Source organism: Xyrauchen texanus, chromosome 27 (assembly GCF_025860055.1).
Source record: "Xyrauchen texanus isolate HMW12.3.18 chromosome 27, RBS_HiC_50CHRs, whole genome shotgun sequence".
In the NCBI taxonomy this organism is placed as follows: Eukaryota; Metazoa; Chordata; class Actinopteri; order Cypriniformes; family Catostomidae; genus Xyrauchen; species Xyrauchen texanus.
In genome coordinates this window covers 21,345,438-21,368,253 of record NC_068302.1, presented here as the reverse complement: position 1 = coordinate 21,368,253, position 22,816 = coordinate 21,345,438, and the positions used below count along the sequence as shown (strand labels likewise).

Here is a 22,816-nt window from a genome sequence, read left to right as displayed (position 1 = left end):
CTAACAAATAGGATTCTAGAGATTAGGGGCAGTCATGCTATACTTTGCACTCCATTCAGTCCCATTGAAACACATCGTAGCACGGGGGACTGGAAACGCAAGCTCATGCGAATACATTTTACATTCGGCTGCTGACAAAAGGTAAAGTTTGGTGAACTCTAATGTATTATTTACTTACAATAGAAGCCCTCCTATCCTGGTCCATTGCATTGTCAGATTGCATGCTCAAATCCTGGTGTGATCACTCCTGTGGGATGCAGACTAGCTGTCCCCAGCTCTACTGCTGCTTGTCAGGTGCATCCAGATGTGTTGTGGCTATGTGTGCCAATTCCCCAGCTGGGTGCCATGCAGTCTGAAAGATGTGGTTTCCTGGCAACAATCATCCAAGAGCATTCTGCAGCCCGCGGTGAGAGACAGTGAGAGTGAGGGGCCTTTACAGCACTCTCATGTGGTGTTAATGAAGCAGGCTATCTAAGCTGAGGACAAGGCTCTCTGCCACAGTGCATTTAGCCTGGCTCAGCCTTGTGTGGATTGAGCTCATCCCTGTCTGGCACTTTCCAGGAAGATGCCCCTGGACTGGCCTCAGACTTGGTGGAAAGTAGTGAAAATGTGTCTCTCTCTGTTCTGCATGTGAGGGAGATGAAAGGCAGTGAGGCAAACATGAAATGTATGGAAAGGAACACGAGCAAAGCTTTTTACATGACTGCAGATTGCGTGTTGACATGGCTAATGTGATCATTTTAAATACAGACCAGAGATGAGTTCCCTTGCAGCACACCGAACGGCAGCAGTCATGTGAGCCAGCTTTGAAATAAGAAAAGGCAGTGAGAGGGATGTTTGCTGTCCCTGTATGTTAGTTAGATAGAGCTCCAATTGATCTGAAGTCAACAAGAAAGCAAAAAAACTATTTAACATTCAACATTCCTGGTCAAACTGGGCACATTTCATCAATGCATGTTATTCTAGGTAATTGGTTTACACATACTACAATAAGGTTCTATACATTAACGTTAATTGACTAGGTATCAGGAACTAACAATGAATAATATTTTTTGCAACATTCATCAATCTTGGTTAATGTTCGTTTATAGATATGCTATTGTTCCATTTAAGTTCATATACTGTACGTTCATAATGCATCAATTAATGTTATTGTATGCAAATGTAAAAGTAAAAAAATTTATAAATGTTTTGTATATATACTCTCACTGAGCACTTTATTAGTAACACCTGTACACTTATTCATGCGATTATCTAATCAGCCAATCGTGTGGCAGCAGTGCAGTGCATAAAATCTTGCATATGCAGGTCAGGAGCTTCAGTTAATGTTCACATCAACCATCAGAATGGGGAAAAATGTGACTTCAGTAATTTCAATTGTGGTATGACTGTAGGTGCCAGACAGGCTGGTTTGAGTATTTATGTAACTGCTGATCTCCTGGGGTTTTCACACACAACTGTCACAGAATGGTGTCAAAAATGAAAAACTCCAGTGAGTGGCACTTCTGTGGACGCAAACGCCTTGTTGATGAGAGAGGTCAACGGAGAATGGCCAGAATGGTTCGAGCTAACAGAAAGGTAACTCTGATAAACTCTCTGTACAATTGTAGTGAGCAGAATAGCATCTAAGAATGCATGTCGAACCTTGAGATGGATGAGCTTCAGCAGAAGAAGACCACATCAGGCACTTTATATATGTTCCTAATAATGTGCTCATTGAGTGTAGAACTTAACATTAACCCTGATTAATATGTTGTGTAAAATTGTTTATCAGTTTATGTTAGCTATTGTGTTAAATGATACTGAACCATACTGTACATTTTCATAATCTTTTATTAAAATGTAAATCGGATAATTTGACTGGAAAATTGGATCAAGCCAGACTAGAACCCACATTGCCTTCATGTGCACCATGACATAATGCATCAGGGCATGTGAAGTAACTGCTAAGCTTAGGCTCCAACAACATTAAAGTCTTTAGTTTAACGTTTTCACTGGTCCAAGATGTTCTTAATACAAAAGACAGATCTTACAAATTCCAATCTCTTGTGTCTGCTGACATGAATAGAGAGAGAGCTCCACACACTGAGCTTTGACTAGATGAGCAGAGGAATTGCATTTGCCCTTTAAGCAGCACTGATGCAAGAATAAATGGTGATGAAGAATATTCTGCACTTATAACCTGCATGTATGGGTAGGCCTGCCCGGATTTTGATCCCACAGAATTCCTCAAACATTTGCTGGTTTTCTCTGAAATCCAGTGCCATTCACAAAGATACATAAATATCCTCCACACTCTTTGCATGTTTGTGTATTAAATATTTTAAGAAATATATTTCAATAAATTATTTATAAAGCTAATATGATAATTATTTCATCTACAAACAAGAGTGCAGTACTCTCAGCTCCATTTAACAAATTTGACCTTATTTAAAACCTAATGAAATGATTGTGATGTGCTATTATACATGTACTGCATGAAAATAAAAGTGAAACATTAAGGCTAAACTGATGACATAGACCCTATTTACACCTAGTATTAAGATGCATTTCAGGTGATCCAGTCACATATGGTCAGGTGATTCCATCATTTTAGTGGAATACCTGTATTGTAGGAATTTCATGTGTTCTTGCTTCTCATCAGTCACGTGTGTTTTTCACCACATTTGAATGGGTTTTTTTGTGATCTGATCACTTAGACCCCTTTAGACTTGTATTTAGCACTGATCACTTGTGACCAGATCACCCTCTATTTCAGGCTGGCCAGATGCACATACAAGCAAATGTTTTGATCAAGCCAAAATGATCAACAGTATACAGCTTTGATGCCTTCAATGACCATAGGCTCCGATGTTGGCAGAGTGTAATCACACCACTGGTGAGTGACTAAGATTGAGAGTTAGAGAAAGACACTTGCCCACACCTGCCAAGGGACTTTGGGGGCAGAGGCTGGCAAAGAGCCCTGTGCTTCTGTCAGGACCAATCAGCGTGGGTGGAAAGCCTGCATCTGTTATTTAGCACTGATGTTCACAGAGAGGAGGGGGCCCACGGGGCCAGCCCATAAGAGCTCTCAACTTGCTTGATAAATCACCATTGACAACAGTCAGGATGGATGGTATGGAGCAAGAGAGGCAGAGAGAGGCCAAAAGTTATCCACATGGTAGATTGAGACTCCTGTTTGGACCATGTTGTAAACAGATGATGTCAAAAAGATTGTTGATTTATACAAGAAAACATGAAAAGCACCTTAGTGAATGCACTGTACAGCACCACTCTGTTCTCAATACATAATGTAACTGTACTTATTAAACTGTCCATCGTCATTATAGACCCCATGAAATCATTTGTTGATTTTTGTTCCTGTGTTGGTTTGTTTCAATTGAAACAGGAAGTTAATGCAGGACCTATAAAAATAAATAAATAATAACCAATAACTTTTAGTTTTTTTGTCACAGCTAAACAACCTTTACACTGCAAAGGTCGCAAAGAAGCTGCATTTAAAGATGCCATATATACCAAGATAATTTGCATTTACCAAGACTTTTTAATGTTGCTCAGAGGTGGCATAAATGCATTAACACAGCAATTACAATTACATAAATAATGTTATGAGATTAATGTTTTAAATATAAAATTATGAATATAGAAATATGAAATGAGTGAACGTATGAAATTATACTTTTAATTATGGAACTATAAATTATTAAATATGTGACACCAACAAACATTAACTCTTTATGCATGTAGGCATTATGACCAAACTGAACAAGTGCTTTGAAATTTTCAGACAAATCAGAAGTGTTCTGTTTTGATCATTTATTAAATTGAATCAGGAAATCTTTAAAACACCCTCAGAGCTTAAAGGGTTAAGGCTGCTCTGATGCGCCATTGATTACACAGAATCAAAATCAGTATTAAAATTGCTTTTATAACTAGGGGCTCAGGTGGGGAGAGCAGGCATAATTTTGTTTGGCTTTTATGCGGAATTGTGTCTTTACACAGCGTTTTGAGGAGGCACAGAGTAGACAACTCAACTATGTAAAGACACCTCCCTCAAGTATCACCTGTTTCTGACATGAAGAAACATTCTCATTCTGGAGAGCATTTAATTGGACTGAAATTGCAAATGCAAGATGAGTCATCAGTATAACTGATCCATTTTCCTGGAAGAGAAAGACTCCAAATTGTAAATGCCTTTATCTGCTAAAAGTTAATTCTGTCAAATTTTAGGAGAACACTTGCATATGGCCTCAAAACCATGGGCATCTGTACACAAACCCCACGACCCCAATCCTACAAGCAAGTACAATCCCACCATTATTTATTCCATGATCAATGGAAACATGGAAATGCTTCATGCAGCATTATGATTTTATGGGATCTTTAATATTACAGATCTTAGTTTATAGTATAGAAAAATAGAGAATTTGAATGTGCGCTTTAACGGGTTACCAAGATTACTCATGTATATTATTTTTGCAATGATCGTTTTTCACTGACTGTTCTGGATGTTTTCCCAGCATTGGGTTCAACTGTGTGTGAGAGAGTGTATAGCGAGCAGTCTGATTCCAGTCTGCTTGCTCGCGTAAGGGCTCAGATTTTGGCATCAATCCTGTTTGAGTCCTGGAATCGACCATCAGTGTCTGCATTTCGTTTATTTATTTTATGTACTCCCCACTACACTGTTACTCAGCGCAATATCAACAGCTATTTCTGCAGATCCTCCAGATTTTAAAAGAGCTTACATAAATAATTAATTGACCATGAAATAATTAATAAGACAATTTTCTTCTGCATTTGATAATGGACGGGCTGAAAACTCGGAAGAGAGGAACCAGTGGGGCAGACCGTCCACTCATACACATTTACCCAGACATACATGCAGTGCTGGGTAGATTACATCTGAATTTAATCTGGTACTGATTACAAAGTACATGACTAAAATTGTAGTCAGTAATGTAATCTTTTGGATTCCATTTGAAAGTAATCCATTCTGATTGCTTTTGGACTTCTTCTGGATTACATCTGATCTAATTCTGGTTTATTTGATGTCACATGCTTTTGCATAGGATAAGCTTGTATCATTTTGGCATAATGTTGGTTAAATGCATTAAAGGGGTCATAAAAATGCTCTTTTTCTTCCCTAAGGTCCACTGATAATAATAGTAAAGTTTTTTAGCACCAAAATTTCACCACAAGCAGATTTCAGTGAGGGAATGATAGAAAGGTTTATATACCTAGCCAAAAGCTTCCCTGCTTTTTCCCCCGACTCAAAATATGAATGTCTTGGCCTAAATAACCAAAACTTCACCTTCTGCGACAAAATAGTATTCTGCTGGACCGGATGCTGTCTCCCCATCCAGCTTGAAGCACTGCGCTGATCAGCTGTCTCCAGTGTTCACAGACATTTTCAACACCTCACTGGAGACATGTCACGTGCCAGCCTGCTTCAAGTCTTCAACTATCATCCCTGTTCCGAAGAAGACAAGGACCACAGGACTTAACAACTTCAAACCCATCGCCCTGACCTCTGTGGTGATGAAGTCCTTTGAGCACCTTGTGCTTTCTCAACCTCAAAGACATCACCGACCACCTCCTGGACCCCCTGCAGTTTGCATACAGAGCCAACAGGTCTGTAGACTATGCAGTCAACTTGGCCCTCCACTACATCCTCCAGCACCTGGACTCCACAGGAACCTACGCCAGGATACTGTTTGTGGATTTCAGCTCTGCCTTTAACACCATCATCCCGGCTCTGCTCCAGGAGAAGCTCTCCCAGCTAAGTGTGCCTGACTCCACCTGCAGCTGGATTGTCTGACAGGAAGCAGCTTGTGAGGCTGGGGAAACACGTCTCTGACTCACAGAACATAAGCACTGAATCCCCCCAGGGCTGCGTTCTTTCTCCTCTGCTCTTCTCCCTGTACACTAACAGTTGCACCTCCAGTCAACAGTCCGTCAAGCTTCTGAAGTTTGCGGATGACACCTCCCTCATCAGACTCATCTCTGATGGTGACGAGTCCGCCTACAGGTGGGAGGTTGACCACCTGGTGACCTGGTGCAACCAAAACAACCTTGAGCTCAACGCTCTAAAGACAGTGTAGATGGTTGTGGACTTCAGGAAGAACTCAGCCTCACCTGCACCTGCCCCCATCACCCTCTGCGACTCCACAAATGACACTGTTGTGTCTTTCTGCTTCCTGGGAACTATCATCTCCCAGGACATCAAGTGGGAGCTGAACATCAGTGCCCTCATCAAAAAAGCACAACAGAGGATGTACTTCCTGCGGCAGCTGAAGAAATTCAACCTGCCAAAGTCAATGATGGTGCACTTCTACACAGCCATCATCGAGTCCATCCTCACATCATCCATCACTATCTGGTACACTGCTACTACTGCCAAGGACAAGGGCAGACTGCAGCGTGTCATCCGGTCTGCAGAGAAGGTGATTGGCTGCAATCTGCCGCCACTCCAGGACCTGTACGACTCCAGGACCCTGAAGCGTGCTGGAAAGATTGTGGCTGATCTCTCCCAGCCTGGTCACAATCTCTTTGAATCACTCCCCTCTGGCAGAAGGCTGAGGTCCATCAGGACAAATACCTCACGCCACAAGAACAGTTTCTTCCCATCTGCCACTTGCCTTATCAACAAGGCCCGGTACCCACCCTGACACTCTCCACACTCCACCTCTGGCTCTACATTCCACTGCACTACTCTGCTCTCTTTTATTTTATACGTATTTTTAATTGATACTGCATGGACATATTTATATTTATATTATATTGCTTATATTTTAATTATTGTTTCATATATTTAGAGATTGTGTGAATGTACCTACAACACCAAAACAAATTCCTTGTATGCGTAAAAAACGTACTTGGCAATAAAGCTTTTTCTGATTTCTGATTGCTGATATCTGTATTTCAATTGGCCAATTCTCTTGGGCCATCAGACGACATTCAGTTCTTCAGTTCTGTCTCGGTACTTTTAATATTCTCTTCCAACTCCACGAGTTCTCGTGCTTTGGATTGTTTGATGAATGAGACATACTGTAGTTTGATGAATGAGCCACGCCCACAGAGGATACTGAGGAACCATTGGTCTCCATATAAACATTGATTTCAGCCTTTAACATTTGTTGGAAATCAGGATTTTGCATTAAAGCGCCAATTATATGAATTATTTTTCTCGATATGAGGCAACACCTCTAAACTCGCCAGGGCGTGACAAAGATGTTTCTAATTAAGCAATTGACAACAGATGAAATGAGGGACTCCCAATATTATATCATGAGGGGTGCCAGCGACTTGCAACATCCATTCAATATTTATAAAAAAGCCCTGATCATCAGGGTTAGGTAATGAATATATTTTATATTTAAATATTAGCCAAAATCAAAATTTGCCCCTGCAGTTCTGCTAAAACAATAATGACTCTTCTTAATTTATCTTTAATATGTTTGAAACATTTAAATTGTAGATGCTTACTAATCAATGTTATGACTACCCTGCTCTTACTTGAGCCAGCACTAAAGAAAAATTTATTTCTTAAAGAAACAATATATCATATTTCTTTCATTTAAGAAAATAAATAACCCAAGTCCGGTGCTTCTATAAAAATTTTGTGAGACAGAATTACTTAACAGAAAATAATCTATAAAATGAACTCCAGCCAAAAGGCAGAACAAACACAAAGAATGTGTAGATTCATCCACAAAACTGTATCGAAGGTGTGTTCCTCCATAAAACAAACTCCAGCCGCTAGCTGAACCAGAACACACACCACACACACACACAAAAACCCATTCAGTTTCCTCGGACAGTGAAAAGAATGTTCAGTGAGCCGGCTGTTCATGAGTGCAGCAGATGTCCTTCCAATGTCCTGCAAATACTCCACAAAACAAACTCCAGCAAATGGGAGGCATAAGCACAAAGAATGAGTAGATTCATCCTCACCTGTCCTGAAGGAGTGATATTCCACGAAACAAACTCCAGCCACTAGGCGGAACCAGCACAAAAAGAAAAAGAAAAGCACCTAGCTTCCTCGGATGGTCAAGTGTATGTTCAGCGAGACAAGTTCACTTGTGGGATAACATGAGAAACACACCATGACTTCCTCAGTCCGTTAATTTTATGAAAGACATCACTTGTTGTTGTAAGCATGTAAATATTTTGCAGCCATCCTTACTATCTACTCTCAATTTGGCCAGAAACATCAGTGCAAAAGCACTGAAGGAGTGTTATTCCACAAAACAATCTCCAGCCACAAGGCGGAGCCAGCACACAAAGAAACAAAATGGCACCCAGCTTCCTCAGACAGTGTATTTGCATGCTTAGTGAGACAAGCTTACTTGGGGGCCACGTAAGAAACACCAAATGGCTTACTCATCCCATTGTCTCTATGAAAGACAATGCTTGCTGTGGGCATGTAAAAAATGTGCTATCATCCTTAGTGTTTATTCTCAGTTTGGCCGGAAACATCAGTGCAAAACCGATCTTCCATTGATGTAAGATTTTCTTGCATTCCTTGAATCTATTACGTTTCTTTCTTGGTGAACTCGCAAAGTTTGGGAACAAGAATGTTTTGTGGTTTTTCCAAGAAAGCCTTCCTTTACTCCTTGCCTTGAGTAACACAAGATTTTTATTGGATGATCTCATAAATTTGGCCAGAATTGATCAGGGCCTGTCTCCCTCCGTGGATCTGTGAGCAAGGACTATGTACGATTTCCAGCTTATTGCCTGTTATGTCGAGCAGGCATGGGAAGCGCTCTAGGAATTTCACCATATCGACCTTCCTCGTGCTCAGGAATTCCAACAATTTGGACATTGTTTCACCGACTACGATTCTCCAAATCCTCCAGTTTTTCCCAAATGCATTCCAAGTCTATCTTGGTCACTAGCGGATTAGCAGCTAATTCCCTCTCCAATGACTCCAGATAATCAAACTGCCTCTCAACGTCCCCGATTCTTGTAACCAATTCAGATAATTTCACCTCCATCGCAGTAACTGATAGATATCACAGCAAGATTCTCCAGGTCCACTGTGACTTTCATCAGCATTACAGACATGCTCACCAGTTGCAGCTGGCTCCCGCCGCACTGTCAAAACCGAGTTCCTGGACTGTCTGAGGTATCAGCTTGAGCATGTAATGGTCTTTTAATATCTCCAGAGCCCTAGGATTTTGAATTATTTGACATGTTGACTACTTAGAACAGTTATGTAGCAGGGTGCATCGAATCTCACCAGTTTATGATACAAAAAGAATTAAAAACTAGCAAAGTGCGCAGAGCTCGCTGTTCATATGTCCGACCATCGCAGGGCGCCACACGACTCCCCAAGTCTGGCCAGATTTAAAGAATCTGAGGGAGTGCAGACAAAGATAAACTCACCATTTAAAGATAATGATCAAGAAGAACTTTTTCTCAATGTTTTAATTTATAGAACCTACCATAGCTTCATAAAGTTGGGGAAACAGCTTACCCTACTTAACAACAGAGTGAAGTGTCTTGACAAATATTGCAGTCTCCCAGTGCTGATCTTGTTGGAAAAGTAGGGTTTAAACAGAGCACATATTCTGGACTCAATGTACTGTAGCATGAATGTTCTGGAGTTCTAGAGCCCTCTACTGGCATGCTACCACTCACACTTATGCATCATATGCACACGCAAACACTCATAGATTACAGGCATAGACATGCACTGCAACTACCACTTAGTCTCCCTGGAGCGAATGTCAATCCATGTTGTGCGCTCTAGGTAGTCTCTGGGTTGACAGTGACTGATACAGATGAAGAAGTCTTTGTCAGTGTCTACATCTGTGCATTGTTTCTTGGGATTGGCATGGCCTCCTTGAAGCCAAGTGCACAATACTGAAGGTTGTCATCCTATGATCTATTAAGTCTGTAACTAGTCTGTGACAAAATTGTAGATAATAACCAACTATCACAGATACTTCAACAGATTTAATCTGGTCTCAAACTGGTTTGAAATATGGCCAACCATCAATGTGTCCTGAAAAATGAGAGAAACAGTAAATCAATTAGCAACAGCCAATACATTGGCAAGGCAGTGAAAAAGGAGGGTGAGATACTAAGAAGCATGAGCCAAAAAAAATAAATAAAAGGAAATACAATGTCAAATTGCTACTCACGTCTCCCCTTCCACTCTCATCCATACGTATTGGCTCTTTTTCTTATTTTTCCATTTAGTGTAAAATATATTAAACAATTTGTAAAGAATAAAATAAGTTCTGGTGTACTTACTATAAATCTTAACTAGATTAAGCTTATAACACCTTGCTGGTTGACCAACATTTTTTGCTGATGAACAGCATGGTTATGCTTGTCCACCAGCGAGGTCCACACTAATCAGACAACTAATTTTTGGAGCAGCATGAAAATTGTAAGCTGGTCTTTTCAGCTTAGTTTTCCAGCTCTATGGGTTGATATCCAATGATCTCTTGTGATGCTTTCCATTATTCTTCAATTTCACAGTAGATCTTTGGCTATGAATCAGTTCTCTATCCTGTGGACATTGCCCATCCATTGCACCCTGTCTTGTCCTAGCCATGTGTACATGACTTACAGGGTAGCATGTGAGCAAACATGTCTTCCCAGAATATCTCCATGATGTGATGGAAACAGGGATGAAAGCACTTGTGGTTAGAGAAACTGGAGTGAATAAAGCTTGTCTTATGCGGTTGTTGATTACAACGGATATAAAGACTGTGGTAGATGGTGGACAGAAGAGATGTGATCCCTCTCTTTCAAAAACACAGCTTTCCAAAGATATCCTTAAGACCATCAAAGAACAGTAATCTTCTCATTGGTGTCAAACACAACAGTAGCAAAATAGTGCACTCAGCTGACAACTGTTTGGAATTTGAATGTTAATGTTCTGTTTTAACCCTACACTTGGAGAATGTGTAAAATGACTGACATGCAGAAAACACATCAAAGTCTTCTGATTGGCTGATCAAAGAATGTGTCCGTGGCCCATGGTCACATTTTTGTTTGCCATTTACACAATGCTGTCACAGACCGGTGAGATATCTCAGCACATTTATTTCAGTGATCTCTTTCAGGGGGGAGGAATTGTTTTTACATATAATACCATTAAAATAATTGCTTTAAAACAACTTAAAAATATTCTTAAAGGATCTATTTGCAAGCCAATCCATGGAATTCAATGCCTGGAACATGATGTATTATGGTCACTCTGTGTGGTCTGGCTATTATGAGCATATGCTACCTGTGTCCATAGAGTACAAATGGAAACAGGTTGAGAACGTATCGGTTACCTAACGTAACCTCGGTTCTCTCTAGATGAGGGAACGAGTATTGCGTAAGCTAGCTTACGCTACGGGAAAGATTCATCTTTTCTGAGATATTGAAGCCAAAAAATTATCCTTAATTTTTGTATCCATTGTCAACGCAGTCGCGACGGCTGCAGACCTTGAGCGGGCTATCTAGCGAGCTCATAGGTTGCTCTGCGGCAACTGCTGCAGCCTATAGACGAGCTTGGGCGAACTCGCATCCAATGAGAGGCGTCCAGCGCTCACTGCATCAAAGCCCGCCAAAATGGGTGTGACTAGAGTGCATATAAGCGTAGTTCAGTAGGCTGGAACCCTGGTTTTCATTGACTGAAGCGAAAAGTCAGCTCGTGGCGCGAGCACGGCCGGCTACGCAATACTCGTTCCCTCATCTAGAGAGAACCGAGGTTACGTTAGGTAACCGATACGTTCTCTTACGAGAGGTTCTCTCGTATTGCGTAAGCTAGCTTACGCTACGGGAACCCATTGTCAATGCCGTCGCGCCAAGCATCCACTGTATGAGCCCCAGGGAATTAAGGGGGACCGGGGAGCCCTTATGAGTGGGGAAATAATATTTGGCCGGCAAGAATGCGGGTCATTGATTGTGTAATACATAAGCACATAGTGGGAAGGGAGCGACAGCGCGCGTGCGGTCTGTGTGGAATGTGACCCATCAGTGCAGCTCACCAGGGGAGCTGTAGCGTGATTAAACCGCTAGTAGTTTTGCCTGCAGAGCGGGCACTTCCATATTGTAAAATCTGACAAAGGTGGAGGGAAGTCCATCCCGCTGCCACACATATGTCGTGAATGGAAATCCCGCTGGACCATGCCCACGAGGATGCCATGCCTCTAGTGGAGTGAGCCCTAATGCCCAACGGGCATGGCAGGTCTTTGACGCGTATGTAGCAGCAATAGTGTCCACTATCCATCTAGATAGTGTCTGTTTCGAGGCGCGAGACCTTTAGTGCGCCCTCGAGCGAAACAAAAAGCTGCTCAGAGCGTCTGAAAGTGGCGGAGCACGCAGTATACAATCTCAGTGCTCTGACCGGGCAAAGGAGATTGGCGTCGCGTTCAGCTATCGGTGCTGGCAGCGCCGAAAGGAAATGACCTGTGCTCTGAAAAGGAGTACCGATCACCTTGGGAACATAGCCGTGTCTAGGCTTTAAAATGAAATTGGAGTCACTTGGTCCAAACTCAAGACACGCATGGCGCTGACAGACAGCACGTGAAGGTCTCCCACACGTTTGACTGATGACAGGGCAGTCAGAAAAGCGGTTTTGAGTGAAAGGTATTTCAAATCCACGGATTGAAGTGGTTCGAAAGGGGGCTTTCATAGTTTCGAGAACTATAGAAAGATCCCAGATAGGAACCGATGGGAGCGCGGGGGTTCATCCTTCTAGCTCCCCTGAGGAAGCGGATGACCAGCTCGTTTTACCCCATGACTGGCCGTGCAGGGGTTCAGCGAGCGCCGCTAGCGGCCGCCACATACACTTTGGCGTGGATGGGGATCTGCCCTTATCCAGCAGCTCTTGTAGGAATACTGAGCAGCGGCGACACCCCACATGTCCAGCGGGTCCAGGTCTCTGTCGGTGCACCATTTTGAGAACACAGACCATTTTGGCGCATAGAGTCTTCTCGTGGAAGGGGCTCTAGCGTGTATGATGGTGTTTATTACTCCTTCTGGCAGAGCGGCGGGTAGTCGTTGATCACTCACGCATGCAGCTCCCAGCGCTCTGGGTGGGGATGCCAGATTGTGCCGCGAGCTTGAGAGAGGAGATCTGCTCTCACTGGGATGGGCCACGCGGCTGTCAGTGACAGCTGCGTAAGCTCCGGGAACCATGTCTGATTCTCCCAATCGCGGGGCTATGAGGAGCACCGAGTGGCCGTTTCCCTGATCCTCTGCATTACCTGTGGCAATAGCGAGGCGAGAGGGAAGGCGTAAGCGGGCGTCTGGGCCAGTCCTGGGCCAGCGCGTCCTCGCTTCGAGAAAAATATTGGGCAGTGAGAGTTCTCTTTGGATGCAAAGAGGTCTATCTCTGCTATGCCGAATAGGTGCCATAACGTCTGGACTGTTTGAGTGTGCAGGGACCATTCCCTGGGGAATATTGTCTCTGGACAGTCTGTCCGGACCGTCGTTCAGGTGGCCTGGCGCGTGCGTCGCCCTCAGCGGCGCAGGTGGCACTGGGACCAACTCAGTATGCGTTTAGGTCAGATGGAAGAGGTTCCTGGATCTGACACTGCCCTGGCGGTTTAGGTAGGATACCACAGATCTGTTGTCGAGCGGACCAGGGCGTGGTGACCCTGAATGACCGGGAGAAAGCGCCGCGCGCATACTCGACCGCTATCATTTCCAGACAATTTATGTGAAGGAGCTTTTCCTGAACTGACCATAGGCCGAAAACCGGAGAGCCCTCGCAGACCGCGCCCCAACCCGTGTTGGGCGCGTCTGTCGAGATGACTTTTTCGGCGAGATACAGCTCCCATTGTCACTTCCCGCTGATACCATTCGGCCACTGTCCAGGGCTGCAGAGCTGATATACAGGTCTGAGTCACCTTGATGGGCTGGCGGCCTGTGGCCCAAGCCCGGCGAGGCGCGCGGTGTTTAGCCAATGCTGAAGCGGACGCATGTGCAGTAAACCCAGCTGAAGTACTGCTGCGGCTGAGGCCATGTAACCTAGCACTCTCTGGAATTTCTTCAGAGGCGTGAGGCTGTTCATCTGAAAAGATGCGGCTAGTCGCTGAACACGGCGTGCGCTCTGTGTAGATAAGCGAGCCGTCATTGCCACGGAGTCTAGTTCTATTCCAAGGAAGGAAATTGTCTGACTGGGCTGTAGTGAGCTCTTGGTCCAATTGACTGCAAGACCCAAACTGTTCAGATGGCTGAGGAGAACTGCTCTGTGAGACAGAAGCTCCATATGTGACTATGCCATAATCAGCCAGTCGTCCAAATAGTTCAAAATTCGCAAACCCTGACTCCACAGGGGTGCGGCGCCGCATCCATGCACTTCGTGAAAGTACGAGGTGCTAAGGACAGGCCGAGCGGGAGGACGGTGTATTGATAAACCTGGCCATCGAAGGCGAATCTCAAGAATGGCCTGTGACGGGGATTTATCTGAATCTGAAAGTATGCATCTTTCAGATCGAGAGAAATAAACCAGTCCCTCTGGCGCACATGCGCGAGGAGTTTCCTGATTGTAAGCATTTTGAGCGGTCTTTTTGCAAGCACCTTGTTCAAAACCCTGAGATCTAATATGGGTCTGAGGCCGCCGTCTTTCTTGGGAACAAGAAAATAACGGCTGTAAAGCCCGACTTCGCTCAGAGAGGGTGGCACTTTCTCTATGGCCCTTTTGCACAGAAGGCTTGCTATTTCTGAACGAAGCATGCATGCTGCTTCCGTGTTCACAGTGGTTTCGAGCCGCGCTCTGAAGCGAGGAGGGCGGCGATCGAACTGTAGCAAATAGCCCTGTTGTATTGTGCTTAACACCCACTTGGATATCCCTGGAATAGCTTCCCACGCTTTGAAGCGTAACGCTAGAGGGTGAATAGCCAATTCACTCTGATTGCCGCACACAGAGTGCTGAACAAAATGTGTGAGCGCGTTTAGTGTGTTCATGCATGATTGCTCGCAAACAGCATGAACAGGCTGTTTTGTGAGTGACTTCCCGATTGGAATGAATGGGGAAAGAGTCACATCTGTTACGTGATGCGCAAGCATAGTCATGGGCACGGGATTTACACACAGAGGAATGTTTGCTGGCCGTGTAACAGAGCGGGCAGAGAATGGGCGCGCGCACGTATTTGTCGGCGCATTTATTGACTCTAGCGCTCGAGCGGTTCGTAACCGCTTTATGTGAGCGTGCTCTGGTGGGGACACGAGACATGCAGTGCTTGTGTGCAGAAGTGAACACTGGATTGTGGGCACATTTTCTACACATAGGGCTGGTGCGTGTGACAGAGCGGCCAGAGAATGAGCGCGCGCACGCATTTGTGAGCGCCTTCATTGACTCTGGCGCTTCGAGTGGTTCAGTAACCGCTTTATGAGAGCGTGCTCTGATAGGGGCACGGGATGGGTTATGCTTGTGTGTAGGGGCCAACACTGGGTTGTGGGCACATTTTCTACACATAAGACATGTTTGCTCTTTACAAGATTTATTTGGGTCGCCGTGAAAGCGGCGTTTGAGTGCTGAGCAAGCGGGCAGTGTCACCAGCTTGTTGGCTGCTAAATTCACCACTGTAGTAGCCTGAGAGAAGGGGACTGACAGGGGGCAAAGCTTTGACGGTGGTCCGGCCGCGGCGGGACTGAGCCGTCGTTTGTTCAACAAAGTTAGGAAGACTTCGGTTGCTCTGGTTTCAGCGTTACCTTAAATCGAGGCCCGCGAGGCGGCGGTCTGCGGCGGCTGTCTGAGCGCTGATCGAGGCGGCCGCCCTGTCGGCGCTGAGAAGTCTGAGATTGTTGAGCTGGGCGCTGTGAAGAGGCTCGTGCAGGAGGCTGATCACGTGAGCGGCCTGCAGAGGAGCTAGCGCGACGAGGCAGAAAGAGATTCATGGCTTGTGTGGCTTTTTGGACCTCTGAAAACCGGTCAATGATACCACTCACCGCGGAGCTGAAGAGACCGGATGGAGAGAGCGGTGCGTTGAGGAACTGCTTCTCCCATGTCGGCTAGCGTTAACCACAGATGTCTCTCGGTCACAGTCAGCGCGGCCATGCACTTCCCTATAGCTTGGGCTGCAGCTTTGGTAGCGCGGAGGGCGAGGTCCGTAGCACTCCGTATGTCTGCAACCGCCTCTGGATGCCTACTTCCCTCATCCCACTCCCGCAGAAGGTCCGCTTGGAGGATCTGTAGGACGGCCATAGAGTGCAGAGCAGATGCAGCTTGGCCGGCGGCGGAATAGGCGTGGCCAACACAGGCGGAAGTTGTTCTGCAGGCCTTAGACGGGAGCACTGGTTTAGACCGCCATCTCGCGGAGGGCGGGCAAAGGTGTGCTGCTACCGCATCCTCGACCGGAGGGATGGAAGCGTAGCCCTTCTCAGTGGCGCCATCCACCGAAGCAAGAGAGGTGGAGGCGTGGGATCGGACCCTGGCGAGAAAGTCGCGTTCCATGATTTGGAAAGCTTCGGCGTGGAGTTCCGGCAGGAAGGGAGCGGCCGGGTAGCGGGTGCTGCGCGCGGCGGCTCTGTAGAAAGCAGCCGTCAAGTCTGTTGGGTGCCTGCTCAAGGGCGGTGACCATTCGAGCCCGAGGCGGTCGGCGGCCTGTGTGAGGAGGCGTGTTAGTTCCCCTTCGACTCGGCGCGGGTCCTGCTGGATTCCTGGGCCGAGGAGGAGGCGTGTGAGCCTGACCACTCCTCGCTGTCCGAAGCCATGATGGAACAGCCCTTATCCTCCGCTTCTTCGTCCGAGATGGCAGCAGAGCAGCCGCTCGGCGGCAACTGCGCGTCCGGGTGGGCGGGGAGGGTGAAGGCGATGCTCGAGGGATGGGCTCCGGCGAGGCAATCGCTTCTACCATTGTTTCCGGCAGCCTTTGAGGCGGCGCTTTTTCTCGCGGCTGAGCGGAAGGCGGCCGGCGGCTCGGTCCTGGCGCTCGAGTCGAGCCCGCAGGGTCGACATCGGCAGCTCCTCGCAGAGATCACATCCGCCTCGGCGAGGCGAGCTCTGCATGCCCCAGTCCCAGGCAGAGAGCGCCAGATGATGTGGCGGTCTCCGGTGCTGAGAGGAGCGCGGCATGAGGCGCAAGTGGAGCGAGGCATCTTAAAAAGACGCTTCGTACTCTTTTGTGAAGTTCTTAAGAACTAGCTTGCTTTTAAAAGGATACGTCGCCGGATGGCGTAGCTCACAGGACAGCTGAAGGTGGCGAAGACGGCCGGCTTCTTCGGCGCTGTCCACGCTTGCTTGATGCCCCTCGAACGGCGACGCGGCTTCCAGTTCAGTGATGCGAAGAGCTTCGCTGAAGAGATGAAAATCAGGGTTCCAGCCTACGAACTACGCTTATATGCACTCTAGTCACGCCCATTTTGGTGGGCTTTGATGCAGTGAGCGCGCGGACGCCTCTCATTGGATGCGAGTTCGCCCAAGCTCGTCTATAGGTTGCAGCAGTTGCCGCAGAGCAACCTATGAGCTCGCTAGATAGCCCGCTCAAGGTCTGCAGCTGCCGCACTGCGTTGACAATGGATACAAAAATTAAGGATAATTTTTTGGCTTCAATATCTCAGAAAAGATGAATCTTTCCCGTAGCGTAAGCTAGCTTACGCAATACGAGAGAACCTCTCGTAAGAGAAACAGCCCCATGTGGTCCAAGTCTATATATAAGCAATGAAGAAACCACAGGGAGTTTAGCACAAAGCTTTATTGCCTGAAGCGATGGCACACGGTTATATGCAGGTTTATCTAGCACTCAGCTCTCACACTCAGCTCACCCAACTGTTTTTATGCTTGGTGAAATATGATTTAATGGCAGAAAATATAATAAAATCTCCATTATATTCATTGCAATTAGGTTGATTTAAAATGTACTGTGTTAATGCAAAAACTACCAGAGCTGACAGAAAGAAGCTGAATGTAATTGGTCATGGGTAGCTGTGGCTTTACTGTAGGACATAAGAACCCCCCCATTCCACACTTCCTCCGGAGAAACCACACCATTTTGACTGACTCTAGGCCTTAGTAGAAAGAGCTAGAAAGAGAATGTGTTAGATGACGAACATTCATCCAAATTAAACAAATTTTTAGTCCTTGGACGGCTGTGTCTGTGTGCAAATGTGAGTGTGTGTGTGTGTGTGTGTGTGTGTGTGTGTGTGTGTGTGTGTGTGTGTGTGTGTGTGTGCATATGCCTGCGTTCTCAGGAAGAGTCCAGAATAGATGTGCAGCAGGTACTGAGAGACTACTGCTATACTGCTCACACAACTGTGGCTTTTATCATATTTCATTATTCATATTATTTATATGATGCATAAGTGGGTATACCTCTGTATTATAGCCACATTCACCAGCCATCCCCATTTCTGCATCTCTCAGTGGCTCTGGGTGCAAGGGTGTAAAAGCCTGCAGCATCTACAAGTGAGATTTTAAACAATGCCCTAGGTCCAGAAGATGGTGGAATACAAAACATAAAAGACAAAAATGTAAAGTGTTCACTGACGAAATGCTGAGCTGTTATGTTCCCTGTGTGTTCTGATTCTGTTTGGTGTTTGACTTTGGTTTATTTTATTCCTCTATTTTGTTCTATTGGCGACATGTGCCAAAACTTAGCGATTCTGCTGTTATGAAGCCCAGAGCAATTCACTGTTTTTTGTTTAGTAATAGCATTCCATGTTGATAATTTTTTTTTTTCCAAATGTAAAAGGATAATTATTGGCAAGCATCATCTTATCAAGTAAAATCAGAAATGTTTACTTGTTAATAATACGTTTTCTTGAGAAGCAAACATGGACACAGTGCAATATGGTCACATGGGAAATTGGCATGTTCTAAATGTTTTGGAAATCATATTTGGACCCTATGTAATTAACTTCAGACAAGCGCCACAAACAAGCGGAAAATGCGCATGCCTAGAAAATCGCCTTCCCTGTACCTTCAGCATCACATCCCAGATACAATATTTGAAAAGTGAAAGAATGCTGTTTTGGTCTCAGCACTATTATGGTTGGGATTAGGTTTCGGGATGGGTTAGGTTAGGATCATATGAACCCTTAAATGCATGGTAATTTTCCCAAACACATTCGGGTCTTTAGAGACCCAACACTATAAAAAAATTATGAATAGGATGTTGCATGGCGCCATGCGAGGGTCAGAAGTGTGAATGGCGAGCTCTGTACACGTAAGATAAGATACACACTGACTCTTAACTGTTCTAGGAAGACAATATGTCAAAGAGTTCAAAATCCTCAGGCTCTGGTGACACACATGTAAAAGACATTTACGTGCTCAAGCTTAAGCCCCTGAACAACAGGCCAAAAGCCCGGGACTCATTGTGGACAGTGTTGAACTATATGTCAAATGTTGAACATGACGACGATGCTGATGAAGGTTGTTGCTGACTTGGAGGAGCTTGTCTAAATTCACTGAGATGGTTAGAAGAGTGTTGGATATTGAGAAGCAGATCAATTATCCGGAGTCATCGGAAAGGAAACTAGCGACTGGTGAAACAACATCTGAATTGTTGGAATACCTGAAAACGAAGAAGGCCGAGATATGGTGAAATTCCTAGATGGGCTCTTCCTGAGTCTGCTTGATATAACATGCCATAAGCTGGAAATCGAGCGAGCTCACAGGGTTCTGGTTCGGAGATCTGTGGAGGGAGACAGGCCCCGATCAATTTTGGACACATTTCTGAGATCATCCAATAAGATCTTGTGTTACACAAGGCGAGGAGTAAAGAAAGGCATTCTTGGAAGAACCACATTTTCTTGATCCCAGAAATTGCAAATTCGAAAAGAGAGAAACAAGGTTTTTTTTCTGTTTGTTTGGTTCAGGGGACAATCTGGGTTTGATTGTTGCACTAATAATGGAAGGTGGTCTTTATCGTTTTATTTTTGTCACAATCTATTTTTCTAATATGTTAAAATGTCAAATGTTAATATGAATGGATTGTTTCTCTCCACGTGGAATGTGAATGGGTTGGGGCGCTCCATAAAAAGAAGGAAGGTTAATTATTTTCTTAAACATAAGAAATATGATGTTGTGTTTCTTCAAGAACACACTTTCCATGCAGGAAGATGAAAAATTTGGGAAGATAGTTCTGGCTCAAGTAAGAGCAGGGAAGTCATTACATTGATAAGTAAACATCTACAATTAAAATGTCTCAAACAGATTAATGATAAATTAGGAAGAGTCATTATTGTTTTAGCTGAAATTCAGGGGCAAAGGTTGAATTTGGCTAATATTTACGCACCTAACGCTGATGATCAAGTCCCTCATTTCATCTGTTGTTGATTGCTCAATTTGAAACATCTTAGTCTCAGATCATGCCCTGGTGAGTTTAGAGGTGTTGCCACATACAGACAGAAAGAAATAATTTAGCTGATGCTTTAATTTATCCCTTTTGCAAAATCCTGAATTTCAACAAATGCTAAAGGCTGGGTTTGATTGTTGCACTAATAATGGAAGGTGGTCTTTATAATTTTATTTTTGTCACAATCTATTTTTCTAATATGTTAAAATGTCAAATGTTAATATGAATGGATTGTTTCTCTCCATGTGGAATGTGAATGGGTTGGGGCACCCCATAAAAAGAAGGAAGGTTAATTATTTTCTTAAACTTAAGAAATGGGTTCGGTCCAACCCATTGGGCCCAACTGGTCCTCAGTATCTTCTGTGTGTGTGGCTTGGTAGGCACTTAAGACAGTTCTTAGGGGTCGGATAATACAGCATGCCACATTCACCAAAAAATCCAAAGCAAAATAATTTGTAGAACTGGAAGGGAATATTAAAGTTGCCGAGGCAGAGCTGAAGTACCCAATGTTGTCTGGTGGCCTCAGAGAATTGACTCGATTGAAATACAGATATAGTACTATTGCTGCTGTATTTTTTAGATCTTATGCTACAGAACTGGCACTACTTTTGTTAGAAGTTTAAATGGAAGCATTAAAGAATGGAATGTTTCCACCAACCATTACCAAAAGATTTAAACTTGGTATTGGAGGAGGGAGTGTGGGCTAGGATTCCAAAAAAAAATCTCAAATCTACATCTAGAGATGCAAGGGTGCATCTGATGCATTTTAAGATTTTACATAAATTCTATTGGACCCCCTCTAGATTGTATAGACTTGGTCTCAAAGACACACCCATCTGCTGGTGATGCCAATCAGAAGACGGGGACACAACCCATGTTTCTTTGTGTTGTGTTAAGATCCAAGAATTTTGGTTGAGGGTTCAGAAATGTATGTGTGATGTATTGGGTATTCAAATTTCAATTTGCCCCAAACTCTGTATTCTAGGCGATGGGATGTTATTAATTCAGGGGATGGGTTCATAAAGAATTGGGTCCTGGCTGGTATCAAGATCAGAAGACAGGTCATCCTTAGGGGATGTAAGTCAGATGGAGCGCCCTCATTTCTGGAGTGGTGCACAGAGTTGGGCAGGGTGGTGGTATGTAAGGGGATGATATATAGAAGGCTGGGCAACATTTATTGGGTTTAATGACTTTATTTAATAAAAAATGGGGTAGTTATTTGGAGTGTTTGGTGGGCTCTCAGGGGGGGATAATTTTTTTCTGTCATGTTTATTTAATCTATCACTGGAATCAATATATATATATATATACATCCATTTTATTGATTCCAGTGACAGATTAAATAAACATGACCGAATATGGAATCAAATTATATGAACTTAAACCCTTCCCTCTGAACAGGGATCGTCATCTCTCTGAGGCCTCTCTGTGTACGCCAAACAAATCTCTGGTGTTTTGCTGCCTTGTCCACTCGAACCATCCTCCTTACCATACATGGAGACAATATAGACACACGTCCTCTTACAGGCCGAATTTGAACATCTCCAGTTGATTGAAATGTATTAGTTATTGCCCTGATGACGGAAATTCATTTTTCAATGCTTTATCTATTATCTTATAGCCACATCCCATTTTGTTAAGCTAAACAGCATTTTGCTGCACATCATAACTATATTCTTTGGTCTTACCCATTGTGATGGATGACTAAGGGAATTTGGCTTGTGTGTTTCCTCATATTTATACAAATGTGAAAAAGGATGTCATGGTTGAACAATTTCATGTTCCTAGTTACCCAGGTGTACACATTTTTTTAAAAAATATGAATGGGAATATACTTAAGATACATTTTACTCATAAGAATTTCTAGGGGTGCCAAAAATTGTGGCAAAGTGTTTTGGAGAAAATCATTTATTGAATTATGTGATTTCACGGCTCAGGTTCGGTAAAAAAATACATACAAAAAATACTGGCACAGTACAAATATGTTAAAATGGCCAATGAACAAAGCGGTGTCAAGGAAGAACTTTCCATGGTTCAGTGAATTTTCATAGATGGTGTGCCGAGACATCGTCCTGCAGTTAGTGGAGAAACTACTCCGGACACAATGGCAGTTACAGTCGGTGAGTTGTCAACACTAACTTACTTTGCTGTTTACATTCGATATAAACTCGATAACATGATTCCTGAGGTGATCTTCCCTGTGAAATGTGTGTGATGTTGGCACTGCATCGCCGTGGGGGGATATTTGACCAACGCTGCAGAGCTATTGGCCCGATTGTGGGAACGCAGATCGATTTTGGTATTGCGGCTGGAGGTCCAAGTCTATTGGCTCCGGTTGGCCAGTTGATAGCTCTGACTCGCACTGGCCCAATAGTGGAAAAGCAGCTAATGTGATTTTGATGAGACTAACTGTATGTGTCGACTGCCACCTTTTGAAAGGAGTTGAGCTGCCATTTTCAATTAATTCCTATGGTAGTCGTGTGCCACACTCGCAAGTTGTATGGGGGATTGAAAGTGGTGCAGAGAAAGCGTTGATAGCGTTGAAAGCAGTGAGAGCGTCA

At 44.3% G+C, this 22,816-nt stretch overlaps 1 protein-coding gene across 3 annotated transcripts in view; it reads left to right on the top strand.

The window, feature by feature from the left end:
* Positions 1-22,816, top strand: part of grid2 (glutamate receptor, ionotropic, delta 2) — a 661,023-nt gene that overhangs the window by 262,060 nt on the left and 376,147 nt on the right. The window lies entirely within an intron of this gene.